The 13,596-nt window shown below is 38.6% G+C and overlaps 1 protein-coding gene across 1 annotated transcript in view; it reads right to left on the bottom strand.

Annotated features, from left to right (window-relative positions):
• The window catches only part of TLK1 (tousled like kinase 1), a 160,158-nt gene extending 148,653 nt beyond the window's left edge, over window positions 1–11,505 (bottom strand). The window contains exon 1 of the mRNA XM_040644014.1: window positions 11,424–11,505. The gene's annotated coding sequence lies outside the window, so the exon portion shown is untranslated. The remainder of the gene's footprint in view (window positions 1–11,423) is intronic.
• Between the last annotated feature and the right edge of the window lie 2,091 nt (window positions 11,506–13,596).

Raw genomic sequence — 13,596 nt, 5'->3', positions numbered from 1 at the left:
TGAGGGAGACTTCTGAGATGGTGGTAATGTGTTGTTTCTTGATTTAGGTTCAAGTTACATAGTGTGTTCACTGTACACTTAGATTTGTACATTTTGGTGCACATATATTTTGCTTCAGTAAAATGTTTTATATAATAAAAATATATATATGCCACAAATATATAATACCAACTTATGGCAAGTACCTAGTTAAACATATTCTTTTTTTAAAGATTTTATTTTTAACTAATCTCTACACACCATGTGGGGCTCGAACCTACAACCCCAAGATCAAAAGTCGCACATTCCACTAACTGAGCCAGACAGCAGCCCCTAAACTTGTATTCTTACACATTGTTTTGTATCAAGGAAAAACTGGTACAACCATTTTGGAGAGTAATTTAGATATACATGTACGACACACATTAACTATATAACACACAAATATTTTCTCATTTCTGAGAATCTTTCCTAAGGACAAAAACTCAAAACGTGGGGGGAAAATTATGAATAAAAATGTTTATCACAGAGCTAAAGTCAACTGTAACTATAGCATGTCCTCTTGGTATATTTTTAAGCCACAGTTATGACCACTTTGAAAGTTCTAGTAAAACATGACAAAAGCTTTTGGTATAATATCAGGTAAAAAAGGAAAATGAAAATTCTGTATACCCAATTATTATAATTAAAGATATGTTAGAAGAAAATAACTAAAAGGAGAACACACAAACCATACACATACAACTTCCCTGCCCAGTCTCATCTACTCATGGAATTCCAAGAATCACATATGTAATGATGACTCTTAAGTCTGTATCTCCAGCCCACACATCACTCTTGAGCTCCAGGATATTCAAACTGGTCATTACACATGTCCCCTTGGATATTCCATGAGCTCCTCAATTTCTTCCTCCCACATTTGTTATCTTGGGTAGAAGGGTGGCCAGGCATAAGAATGGGGACAGCGATTCAGTTACCCAAACAGAGATCTGAGAGTCATTCTTTTTTCCCCCCATTCCTTATACCTTTACCATTCCCTAAGTCCACACTGTCTCCTCAAGAGCCCTTTGAATTCATCCCATCCATCCATCCATCCTTCTGCCACTGCCTTTATCATTTCCCACCTAGATTATTGCAAAGCTTTCTAACTAGTGTTCCCACCTTCAGTTTCAGCCCCTGTCAGTCCAGCTGCTATGGTTATATTTGTAATATGACCAACTCTGAGCATGCTTTTCCACTTTAAAATTTTTCTGTGTCTACTCATAAGTGATTGGATAAAGTTCAGACTCTCTAACATAGTTTATGTGATTCTTTTTATCTTTTTTAATCTTGTTATCACCTGCCTGTCTTTCCAGTTTTATGCCTGGTTACTCCTTCATAGGAAGCCCACACTCGTCACACCAAAGCTATTACAGTAGCCAAACAGGCTCTACACTGTGCTTCACTTCTCTTGCCTTTTTCCAGCTCAGAACTCTCTTTTGTCTCCCTCCCCCTTTTCCTGCCCTTATTTGCCAGCCCATCGTCTAAGACTCAATTCAAGCCTTTCCTTGACTGGGAAATCTTCAGGGATCACATTTTTACAGGGTTAGAATTACAGGGTACACCCAACTTTCCATCTTGTTTTTCTCACTAAAATTAAAACATGAGCAATTTTCTAGTTTGCCAAGGTCCCCTTCATAATTATCGTTTAACACCCAACGTTAAGTTCTCTAGCTTCTCTGCTCCCTCAATATACTGCATATAACCTTTATCACATCACTTACCGCTTTGTTTTATAATGTTTTTTTAATGTGTTCATCTCCTCCACCAGCCCCTGAATTACTCAAGGGTAAGGATTTGTGCTGTGTTTATTTTTATGTCCCCAGCACAGAGTCGTCAGCAGTGTCAGAATTCACTAAATGAAAGTGAATGCTGAGTAAATAATGGTGGTTGTGCTAGTACAGTAGAGTATGAGTGATAGTTTTTTGCTTTTTCTCAAGTGCCCAAACTACCTATTCATTTAGATTCACCATCTTAAAAAAAAAAAAAAAGGAGATTTAGAATACAATTTTCAGTAATATTATATCACCTTTACCATTACCATCTTTAATTATTTTTTAATTTTCTTTGATTGAGCAAACATCTTATGGCTCCCAATTTTGCCTAATATGTATATATACAATGAAGAAAGACTGGAAGAGCATTTATTATCTCCTGTTCTGTTTGCAACACAAACATCACGCCTAATTAACAGTTAACGCTCAGTCCTTATCTTACTAGTTCTAGCAGGATTTGACTCAGCTGATCACTCTCTCCACCTTGCACCTCTGTCTTATTTTGACCTCTAGGGCACAATCTTCATTTCCCTCCTACCTTGAGGGCTTCATTTGATCAGTCCGGTTTCCAGACTCCCTGCCTCCTCTTCTGAGCCACTAAATGTTGGAGCCCACCAAGGCTTAGTCCCTTGATCCCTTTCTCTTCCTGTCTCATCCCTTCTCTTCCTACCACCGGCTACTTCATTTCCTTTGGTCCCGGCTCTCAAGCCTGGCTACACATTTGAATCACTGGAGAAGCTTTTTAAGACATCTCAAATCCAGGCCCTTTTTGAGTCAGAGCCTCTGTGGGCAGAGCCAGGATTTCAGAAGTTTTAAAGCTCTCTAAGTGATTCTAATGTGGAACCAGTATTAAGGATCACATTGAGCGGTTTTAAATACCCTCCCCATGCAGAGTAGTTCAAAATACATGTCCCCAGCCCCGACCTCTCTTTCAGCTTCAACCTCGAATATCCAACTGGTTCATAAAAGCTTCCCTTGGCCTATCTAAGAACTAGCATATCCAAAACCAAACTCTTGATTTTTGCCCCCAAACCCACTCTTTNCCCAGTCTTCCCATTCTGTAAGTGGTCCCACCATTTAGTAGTTGTTCACACCAAAACCCTGGGAATTATTTTTGATCCCACACTCTCTTCACTTTCCACATCCATACAATTCAGTCCTGATCTGCTGTGCACTAAAACAGTGCTCCAAATTTTACCATTTCTCCTTTTCTCCAAGGCTACTGCCCTAGCCTAGGCTATCATTATCTCCTATTGGTAATCGGGATCCCTGCTTCCGCTCCTGGATTTCTACCGTCCGTTCCCACACAGTGGCCATAGAGATCTTGAACAGATATAAAGTTGATCATATCATTCTCTTGCTTAAAACCCTTCAGTAGCTATCTTCATGCTTCAAAGAAAATCCATAACCCTTCAAATCATTAGTCCACAAATGACCCAGTCCCTGTCTACATGTCCAGCCCTCCTTCTGATCCTCTATGCCTTGTGTGCTCTGCTTCACCACATTGGCCTTCTTAAAATTCTTCCTCAAAGAGACCTAGCACACGCCCAGCTCAGGGCCTTTTTCTTTTACTGCAAACTCCTCCCCCAACGTGGGGCTCACACTCACCGCCTGGAGATCCAAGAGTCACATGCTCTACTGACTGAGCCAGCCAGGCACCCCCCACCTCAGGACTTTGCACTTTGCTTCCTCTGCCTAGAAAGCTCTTCCACCAGACCTTGACATGGCCTGTTTCCTCACTTCATTCAGGTTTATGCGCAAATGCCTCTTTCTCAGAGAAGCCCGCTTCAACCACTCCATCTATAGTATAGTTCTCCCTCTGACTAGCTTTATTTTTCTTTATTTTTTAAAATATTTATTTTAGTGGGAAAGAGAGAGTATGCGGTGGGGGAGGGGGGAAGAGGCAGAAGGAGTGGGAGAGGGAAAGCAGACTCCCTGCTGAGCAGGGAGCCCAGTCAGGACCTGAGCCAAAACCAAGAGTCCGATGCTTGACCAACTGAGCCACCCAGGCGCCCGCTTTATTTTACTCCCTAGCCCTTCATCACTACCTGATATTACATTACATATGTGTATCCTTTCTTTGTTAATACTCTGTGTTTTTCAGTCTAGAATGCAAACTACCCGAGGGCCAACTTTTATTTGTTCACATCTGGTTTCCCAGCACCTGTTTTTAACCTTTAACATGTCTGAAAATGGGATGCCTCTGACAATTAATGGTGTGACAAAGAGAAATTAGCAGGGCTTCTTTCTTTGTTTGTATGATATAAAATAAAAGTGAATGTTATAGCCAATGTATTTTACTTTCTTTCCTTTCAATTTTATTGAGATGTAATTGACATATAGCACTATAGAAGCTTAGGGTATACAGCATAGTGACTTACATATAGTGTGAAATGATTACCACGATAAGCTTAGTTAACTATCACTTCATATACTTACTAAAAAGACAGAAAGAAAAAAAAAAAAGAAAAGGGAAAAAAAAGTTTTTTCTTGAGATGAGAACTTTTAGGATCTACTCTCTTAGCAACTTTCATCTATATGATACAGCAGTGTTACCGTGGTCATCATGTTGCATTTCACATCTCCAGTACTTATTCATCTTATAATTCAAAGTTTGTACCTTTTGACCCCCTTCATCCAATTCCCCCATCCCCACCAATAGTCAATGTATTTTAGACTCAGTGAAATATGGTGGTAGGCACTCAGTAAATAATGCAATGGGCTGGGAGCACTGAATAAGCATATAAATAATTAGAATGAATGTTTCATTCCCCCTTCTGAATGAAACAATGAGAGACTATGGACTATGAGAAACAAACTGAGGGCCTCAGAGGGGAGGGAGGTGGGGGAATGGGATAGACTGGTGATGGGTAGTAAGGAGGACACATATTGCATGGTGCACTGGGTGTTATACGCAACTAATGAATCATCGAACTTTATATCGGAAACCGGGGATGTACTGTATGGTGACTAACATAACATAATAAAAAATTATTATTAAAAAAAAAAGAATGAATGTTAGTATACCTGGGCCCAAAAAATTATATCCTGGTTACCATATACATAGAAGGAAGGCACCATAGAAATAGGAGATTTTCATTGGTGCAAAGGGGACAAAAAACCCTAGGTTGTGGCTCAAACACTGTTGTGGGATCCCTTGGCATGCAGAACCCTAGGTGGTCTTGAGGGTCGAGGGAGAGTCACTGGAAAGAAATAAAATTTGAAACAGAACTGGTCATCAAAGAAAAAGAAGTGTCAAAGATACCAGAGAAAGCTGTGTCCAAAACCTTTCTCTTCTCAACTAATAAAGTGATGCAAGTACAGCAATTCTTAGGCTCCATGTCATTTCTGAATTAGGCCCCCAAAAGGGTATGGGAGCATCTCCTCCCAAGGGTATAGTGCATTTTTCAAACAAAAATATTTATAGGGGTGACTGGGTGGCTCAGTGAGTTAAGCATCTGCCTTCGGCTCAGGTCATGATCTTGGGGTCCTGGGTCATGATCTCGGGGTCCTGGGATTGAGCCCCACATCGGGCTCCCCGCTCAGAGGGAAGTCCGCTTCTCCTCTCCCTCTACCCCATCCCCATTCATGCTCTCTCTCTCAAATAAATAAATAAATAAATAAATTCTTTAAAAAACATTTTTATATTAATAGCACCAGTGTTTTATTAGCTAGCATTTTTTTAATGCTTACCATATTCTGGGCATCACATAGTATTTACAGGCATTATCTAATTTGATCCTAACAATAAACTCTATGATATAAGTACTGCTGTAATCCTCATTTTACACGTGAGAAAGCTGAGGCTTGGAGGGATTAAGAAATTTGTCTAAAGTCACATAGGGATTAAAGGAAGAAACCAGAATAGGAACCCAGGTCTGCTTGAGGCCAGGGTTCATGCTCTCAACTGCTCTGCACACTGACTTTCATTTTTTTCCATTTCCAAAGACTATGCTTCTTAATTTCTGGATGGAATGGCATGGAGCTTTTGATTACAGACAGGAGCTGAAGGGGGTGTGTGCTCTCACCCTGTCCTACTTCCTGACTGTCTTTCTTCTTCCTTAAAGAAGAAACATCAGAGAAGGCTTGGGTGCAGACAAACTTTGTGACGACAGTGGTAACAAAAGCTCTAGAACAGGCAAAACAATGGTAAAAGAGAACTCCAAGGCTGACAAAGTAGCCAAGACATATTTAAGCAAATCATTAGCAGAAATGGATTGAAAATCAGTCAGCAAAAGGGAAAACTATTGAGAAACCTTAGCTCTTACTTATCTTTTTTTTTTTTAATGATTTTTTATTATATTATGTTAGTCACCATACAGTACATCCCCGGTTTCCAATGTAAGGCTCAATGATTCATTAGTTCTGTAGCTCTTACTTATCTAAATGGAGTCAAACCAAGCTGCTGTAATGTATATTGCTTTTATTCGTTTTGTTAAACATTTATAGACTTATTAAACTAAAGAAATATAAGGTGGGTTTAAGTTTTGTACCACTTTCCCGGCTTGGGGTATCAATTTAACTAAACATTATCAAAACAGTCTTAATTTTCAAGTATTATGGACTTTTACACTGATGACTATCAAATTTTATATGTACTTTTTATTGCATTGGATCATTCAGTGGATTTTCAGTGCTGTAATACTGAATGGCGCTTTCCAAGGTTCTGAGGTAGCTTGCCCCTGCTCTAGTTACAGCTTTTTATAGCCTCATCTAAAGATGGATTTGAAGATTATTCTAATATTTATTGTTATACCGGAATGGGTCTTATATACCATGTAAGAAGATATGGAATAGGAATTACCAACTGTATAGTGAAATTGGCAATGATACTGTGATGACAAGCACAGTTGTAGTCGTGTGACCGATTTATTCATTTCCTTAATAACCTTCATAGTTGTAATGAGTCATCCCTGTCTCTTGTTCTAAATTATAGGGCACCCTTTTATTCCCAAACCAAATGAATATACATGATAACATTTTTTTTTCTTTCTCGCTCTCATTTCAAAGACCTAATTTTTCATAATCTAGCAGTTAAGAGAATCAGACAGATATGAGTTGGAATCCTAGCTAAGAGGAAGAAAAGGTTAGAGAGGTGTGGATTCCTCCACTGCCCCCAACTTGTCCTCTAGACATCTTTCAGAAGCTTTGAAACCTGGCCAGGCTCTGTTGCTATGAGTCTGACATTTAAGCAGCTAGCCCCTTCCATTCTTTTTATGACAAAAGAAGGAGGAGAAGATGAAGTAGTTTTTGGTTTGACAATCAAGCTGACAGTGTTTTTCTACACATCAGTTTCATTATTCACAAATTAAGGAATTTTTTTTAAGATTTTATTTATTTCTTTGTCAGAGAGAGAGAGAAAGCACAAGCAGAGAGTGTGGCAGGCAGAGGGAGAAGGAAAAGCAGATTCCCTGCTGAGCAGAAAGCCCAACATGGGGCTTGATCCCAGGACCCTGAGATCATGGCCCAAGCCGAAGGCAGACACTTAATCAACTGAGCCACCCAGGTGCCCCAAGAAATGAGGAATTTTTCAAGGAACCATTAAAGAACAGTCATCTGAGAAGGCAGGGGAACACATCTACCTTCCAGGCCCCAATGTATTAGTAAGTGGTATTTGTCATAGAAATTAAAATGCTGAGCCAATGAGAGAAAAAGCCCCAACATAGCCCCGTTGTATCCATACTAATATCTTTCTTCTTGAGTATAGATCGTTGAAATCACAGACTAGTAACACAGTAGTGCTGCAAACTAAGGAGATGCTTGTTTTCTCCTATGACTCCTGGAAACAGAGGAGGAACTGTCTGGGCTGCGAAGATTGCAACATGTCTTAACTTGTTGCTTCAGTAGCACACAAGGCTGTTCTACAGTGGCTTAAAAATGAGTGACTGTTATTTAGACAAAGACTTGAAACCAAATTTTCAGTCATGTAAATTCTGCAAGTGAGTCACTTGACATGTTAGAAAGAATATGTGGATATAAAAACAATGCTGAGAAGAAGTATTTTTGACTTTAACAGAAAGTCCAAAGTTAGAGAAGATGCCCTTCATGAGATATAAAACTATAGGCCTAATGAAAATGTTGAAAAGTTCAGAGATGATTAACTCTGATAATGAGGATTGAGGAGTTATATTTAGACCAAGGAACAGATTCATTTTGTAAGAAACCTTGAGCACAAGGAAAGTATTTGTTTGGGTTGTAAACAAAAACAGTAAAGGTCTGCCATTTGTTCTGATCTTTCAACCAGAAGAATTACTGTCTCATTAAGGAAAATAGTAGCTGAAACAAAATGTGGTGTTTCTTTTACGAACTGGAAATAAAACATCAAAGTTGGTGGTATAAAACTATAACATCACCAAGACCCCCAAACTGCCAGATTCACAAGTGAAGGCAATGTTGATTTGTTTCTTGACTTCAATTAGTATGAATCATTCCGTGTGCTTAAGCAATGAGGTGTAAATATAAAGACTCTGAAGCACTAATGAGCATTTGAGAAATCCAAGGTTGAAAACTGAGCCAACATATGAACCCAAGTGCTCTGAAGTTTTTGTATGTCTTCAGAGCTGCTCTTCCACCATGTTAACAACATGGTTAACTTCAAGGTTCTGGGTCTTCAACTCTTTCCATTTCTTCCTAATCAGTCGGCTGTCTCTGGTTTCATTTCCTATCTTGTCCAGCCAGGCCCCACAATCTATCCCTTCAAACCCACTCTTGCCAAGGCAATTAACTTCATTATTTTTTTGAACAGTTATTTGCTGAACCCATTCTGGATCAATCCAACCATTGGTTTCTCCCTTATATACCTGAATGTCTGGAGAAAAAAAAAATCACCAGACTATCAAAAATTAATGTCAGTAATCGATATCTCTGGGGACATTTCACTCTTTGTAATAATAAATGTAGAAGAAATGATGGAATTAGAAAAAAAATCACTTTTTGGCAATTAGCATAGTAACAACTCAGGCAAGAGGCATCAATGGATGCTATTACAAAAGGGTGAAAGTGGAATGAGGGACATTTTACACAGTCTCAAAGTACCTCCCTCGAATAGTAATTATAAAAGGGTGGAGGAGTAATTTTTTTCTCGAGAAACCTGGCAGGTACCATCTTAAGCAACTGATCAAATTAATGTCATCAGAAATGGGACAAATTGACATTGTGGGCTACCTATTGGGATTCAAGAAGAAAAATCCAACTTCACTTCTATGATGTTCCACGATGATCTGGGTCTGATTATAAGGAAACTTCAAATAAACCTATGTTGAGAGATATTTTACAAATTTATTGGCCTGTAGTCTTAAAAAATGTCAAAGTCATGGAATTAAGGAAAGACTGAAGAACTCTTTCAGAGTGAAGGAGACTAAAGAGATGTGACCACAGGGTACAGCACTACAATATATGTTTTTTTAACACCATGAAGCAACTACCTCAGTTCCAATGTGGAGATAGTGTCAGACCCCACAAGTTAAGGGCTCAGTCTGACAAGACTGCCTCTCTCCATTCAGAGGCCAATCACAAGTCCCGGTTGTTACCTGTACTTCTGACCAACTGACTATAAATCAGAGGTTCCCACAACCTCTTCCTTAGGTTTGATTACTTTACTAGAGCAGCTCACAGAACTCAGAGGAACATTTACTTATGTTTACTAGTGTTTTTTTTTTTTTTTTAAGATTCTATTTATTTATTTGAGAGAGAAAGAGAGCAAGCACAAGCAGGGGGAGCAGCAGGCAGAGGGAGAAGCAGGGTCCCCGCCGAGCAAGAAGCCTAATGCGGGGCTCGATCCCAGGACCCTGGGATCATGACCTGAGCTGAAGGCAGACGGTTAACCAACTGAGCCACCCAGGTGCCCATTTACTGGTGTATTATAAAAGGATAACAGCCACATGGAAGAGAGACACATGCAAGGTATGAGGTAAGGGGCAAGAAGCTTCTATGCTCCCTAGGAGTGCCACTCTTNCCTCATCTCTATGTGTTCACCAACTGAACTCCATCCTGAGTTTTTATGGAGGCTTCATTGCATAGGCATGACTGATGAAATCATTGGCCACGTTGGCAATCAATTCAACCTCTAGCCCCTCTCCTAAAAAGAGGTCAGAAAGGTGGGACTGAAATTTCCAACCTCCGAACTATATGTTTGGTTCCCCTGGCAACCAGTCCCCATCCTTAGGGGCTTTCCAAGTCACCTGGGGTTGAAAGGGGTTTGTAATGAATATCAAGACACCTTTATCGCTCTTATGACTTAGGACATTCCAAGGGTTTTAGGATCTCCATATCAAAAATCAGGATGAAGATCAAATAGGTATTTCTTATTATAAATCCTAATATCACAAACACATAAGCCTGGAGTGGATCCTTTGCTATAAAGAATATCATTGGGACAATTGCCAAACTTGAATTGGGTCTCTGAAAAAAAGATATACGGGAGTTCTTTGCACAATTTTTGCAACTTTTCTGTAAGTTTGAAATTGTTTCAAATAAGTTGTTTCAAAATAAAAAGTAAAAAAAAATACAAAGCCCCCAAACCCTGTTTTTCCATTTTTTAAATCATAAATCATTGGATACATACACACACAAAAATAGGTTTAAAATATATATAAATTATGACATTAAAAATAAAAATGAGTGTCTATGAATTTACCACTCATTTTGAGAAATAGAATATCAATAATGTTAAAGTTCCCAGTATGCTCCTCTCTACCTTACCCCAGGAAACATTACCCTGAATACATTTCATCATTCCTTGCTTTCTTTAAAGATTTAGCACGTATATAGAAATTCCTAAATAATATTAGCTAATAACTAAAGAAATTTAATTTTTTCCCCTTACTTGTTTATTGATTTCTTCTTTAAATTTAAATTTATTTCTTCTTTAAATTTATTTCTTCTTTAAATCATCTGTTTTACTCTTTGCCCATTTTTCTATCAGGTTGGGTTTTTTCCTTATTGGTTTGGAAATGATCTTTACATACTATGGATATTATCTTTGCCTGTTGTATACGTTGCAAGTATTTTTTTCTAGTCTGATCCTTGTCTCTTAACTTTGTAGCTTTTTGTGGTGACTTTTATTGTACAGATGTTTTAAATATTTATTGAGTCAAGTCTGCCCCATAAATTTATTTATGACCACTGAGTTTCTTATCCTACCCAAGAAGGTTTTCTTGTTTAAAGATATCCTCCTATGTTTTCTTCTAATACTTTGGTAACTTTGTTTTTATGTTTAGATCTTTAATCCATAAATAATTTATTCTTTGTTTATGGTGTGAGGTAGGGATCTAAACTGGCATGTTTTTTTTCCCCTGTGATAGGCAGAATAATGGCCCAGAAGAGATGTTGACACCCTAACCCCAGAACTTAAAAACGTTACCTCACAGGGCAAAAGAGATTTTACAGATGTGATTAAGGTTATGGAATTTGAAATTAGGAGATTATCCTGGATTATGTGGGTGGGCCCAATCTAATAACATGAATCCTTAAAAATGGAGAATTATACATGGCTGTGGTCAGAAGGAAACATGACTGTAGAATGGTTAGAGAAATGCAATGCTGTTAGCTTCAGTGATAGAAGAGGAGGCCCAGAACCAAGGAATAAGGGTGGCATCTAGAACTTGAAAAGGCAAGGAAATAGATGCTTACCTATAGCCTTCCAGAAAGGAATGCCATCTTGCTGACACCTCGATTTTAGCCCACTGACACCTGTGTCAGACTTCTGACCTAGACAACTGTAAGACAATGAATACGTATTGTTTAAGGCACCAGGTTTTTGGTAACTTATTAATCAGAATTAATATGCCCCCTAGCCAACATCTTTTATCAAATATTCCATCCTGTTCTACTAAATTAAAATGCCATATATACTGCATAAATAATTCCCATGCACCTGTTGGTTTCTGAACTCTCTATTCTGATTCACTGGTCAGAACGGATCTCTTTTCCTGATCAAGAACCATATTGTTTTTATTACTGTTACTTTATAATTTTTTTAATGTCTTTAATCCTTCCTCTTCTTTTTTTAAAAATGGGCTCCATGCTGGGCATGGAGCCCAGCGCCAAACTTGAACTCACGACCCTGAGATCAAGACCAGAGCTGAGATCAAGAGTCAGATGCTTAACTGACTGAGCCACCCAGGTGCCTTTTAATCCCCATTCCTACCTCTTTATTTAATATCTCATCATTTCTCTCTTTCCTCACATATTAACGACTTTCTGTCTCCGATTTTACCCTCCCCCAGATCATTTTCTACTATATTACTAGCATGATTTAAAATAAAGGTATCATCAGATTTCTAACCTTTAAGGCCTTCATGGCCATCCTTCATCTTCAATACAAAGTCCAAATTTCTTGCTAAGGTGCATAAAAATGGTATGATGAAGGATGCTGCCTGTCTCGCCAGTGTCATCTCCTGCCCCTTTGCTTCAGACATCAAAGAACTTGAAGTTCACAGAGTGAACCACACTTTCAACCCATTGTATCCTTGGATATGTTGCTGCCGCTACCTAGAATGCCTTCCATTCCTCCTCTGAGCCAATCAGCGCTGTACATTCAAAACTCAGAGAGAGCATCAAATTCCCTCGGCAAACTTTCTGCATTCCTTACTGTTAGACTGAGCTGGTGCCCCTCCTTTGCACTCCCATAGCAGCACAAATATATCTCTTGCACTTATCCATTTTGCAACTGCAATTGTTGATTTACTTGTTTACCTCCCTCACTAGATAGCGATCTCCTTAAAGGCAGAAACTGTCTTTTGTTTATGTAACCACAGTGCTTAATAGAGTGCTAACAATCTTGTAATAATAATACAAATATGAAAAATAATGAAATAAGTGGTACCTCTTATTAAAACCTGGGCTAAGTGGTTTTCACAATTCAATAACCACTAAGTGTCAGCTCATAATTTTATGTTCTGTGAAACTGTTTTTACCTAAAAATAATATTGTCCAGCTTGTTCACTCGTCTTTATTCACAAGACTTGGCTACAAGCAACTTTGGGATGTTTCCAAAGGAAGAAAGTTTCCTATGTTGAACAAATTCAGAAGAACATGACTCAGGCTCTAAAAGTAATCCAGAAAAGAATTTCTAAAATACTTTGAATAGGAATGGTATTATTGGATTATTTTGATAGGAATAACCCTTATTTAAATGCCTGTGAGAACCACCAGATTTGGTTAGGCGCCCCTCCTCTGTGCTCCCATATCAATGAACACAAACATTTAGCCAAGCACATGTTATGTCGTATGGTAGTGATGTGTTAAATATATTTTTTCCCATTACCAGTGGTTTTCAATCAGGAGGACAATGCAGTCTCCACACCCCCACCCCCCTTGTAGGGGTATTTGGGGAAATTTTTGATTGTCATAATGACGGGAGGGAGGCACCCCTCTCATTTAGTCTCTAGAAGCCAGAGGTCCTGAATATCCTACATTGAGTGGGACAGTCTAGTACAGCAAAGAATTATCCTGCCCAAAATGCCCATGGCGACCTCATAAAGAAGCTGACTTCATTTATCTTTGACTTTCCATTGGCTAGGAGAAACCCAGCACTAAAAGTCACTCTGAACTGAAACCACAAAGTAATGGGAGGCATGAACACCTTGTCATAATGTGTAGGTTATTGGGCTTAAATAATCAGATTACTTTGTAATCACCATTCATAGTTACTTCCACACTTCTGTATTATAGAATTGACCAAAGGTGAATGAATGCTAAGAGAATAAAGTCATTAAATCCAGATATTTCTTTTTCTTTTTTCTTTTCTTTCTTTTTTTTTTTTTTTTGGTCCAGGTAAGGTTAGTTCTGATAGAAATAACAA

The sequence above is a fragment of the Ursus maritimus genome, unplaced genomic scaffold (assembly GCF_017311325.1).
Source record: "Ursus maritimus isolate PB19 unplaced genomic scaffold, ASM1731132v1 scaffold_1, whole genome shotgun sequence".
Lineage (NCBI taxonomy): Eukaryota > Metazoa > Chordata > Mammalia > Carnivora > Ursidae > Ursus > Ursus maritimus.
This window is presented reverse-complemented; position numbering and strand designations above follow the sequence as displayed.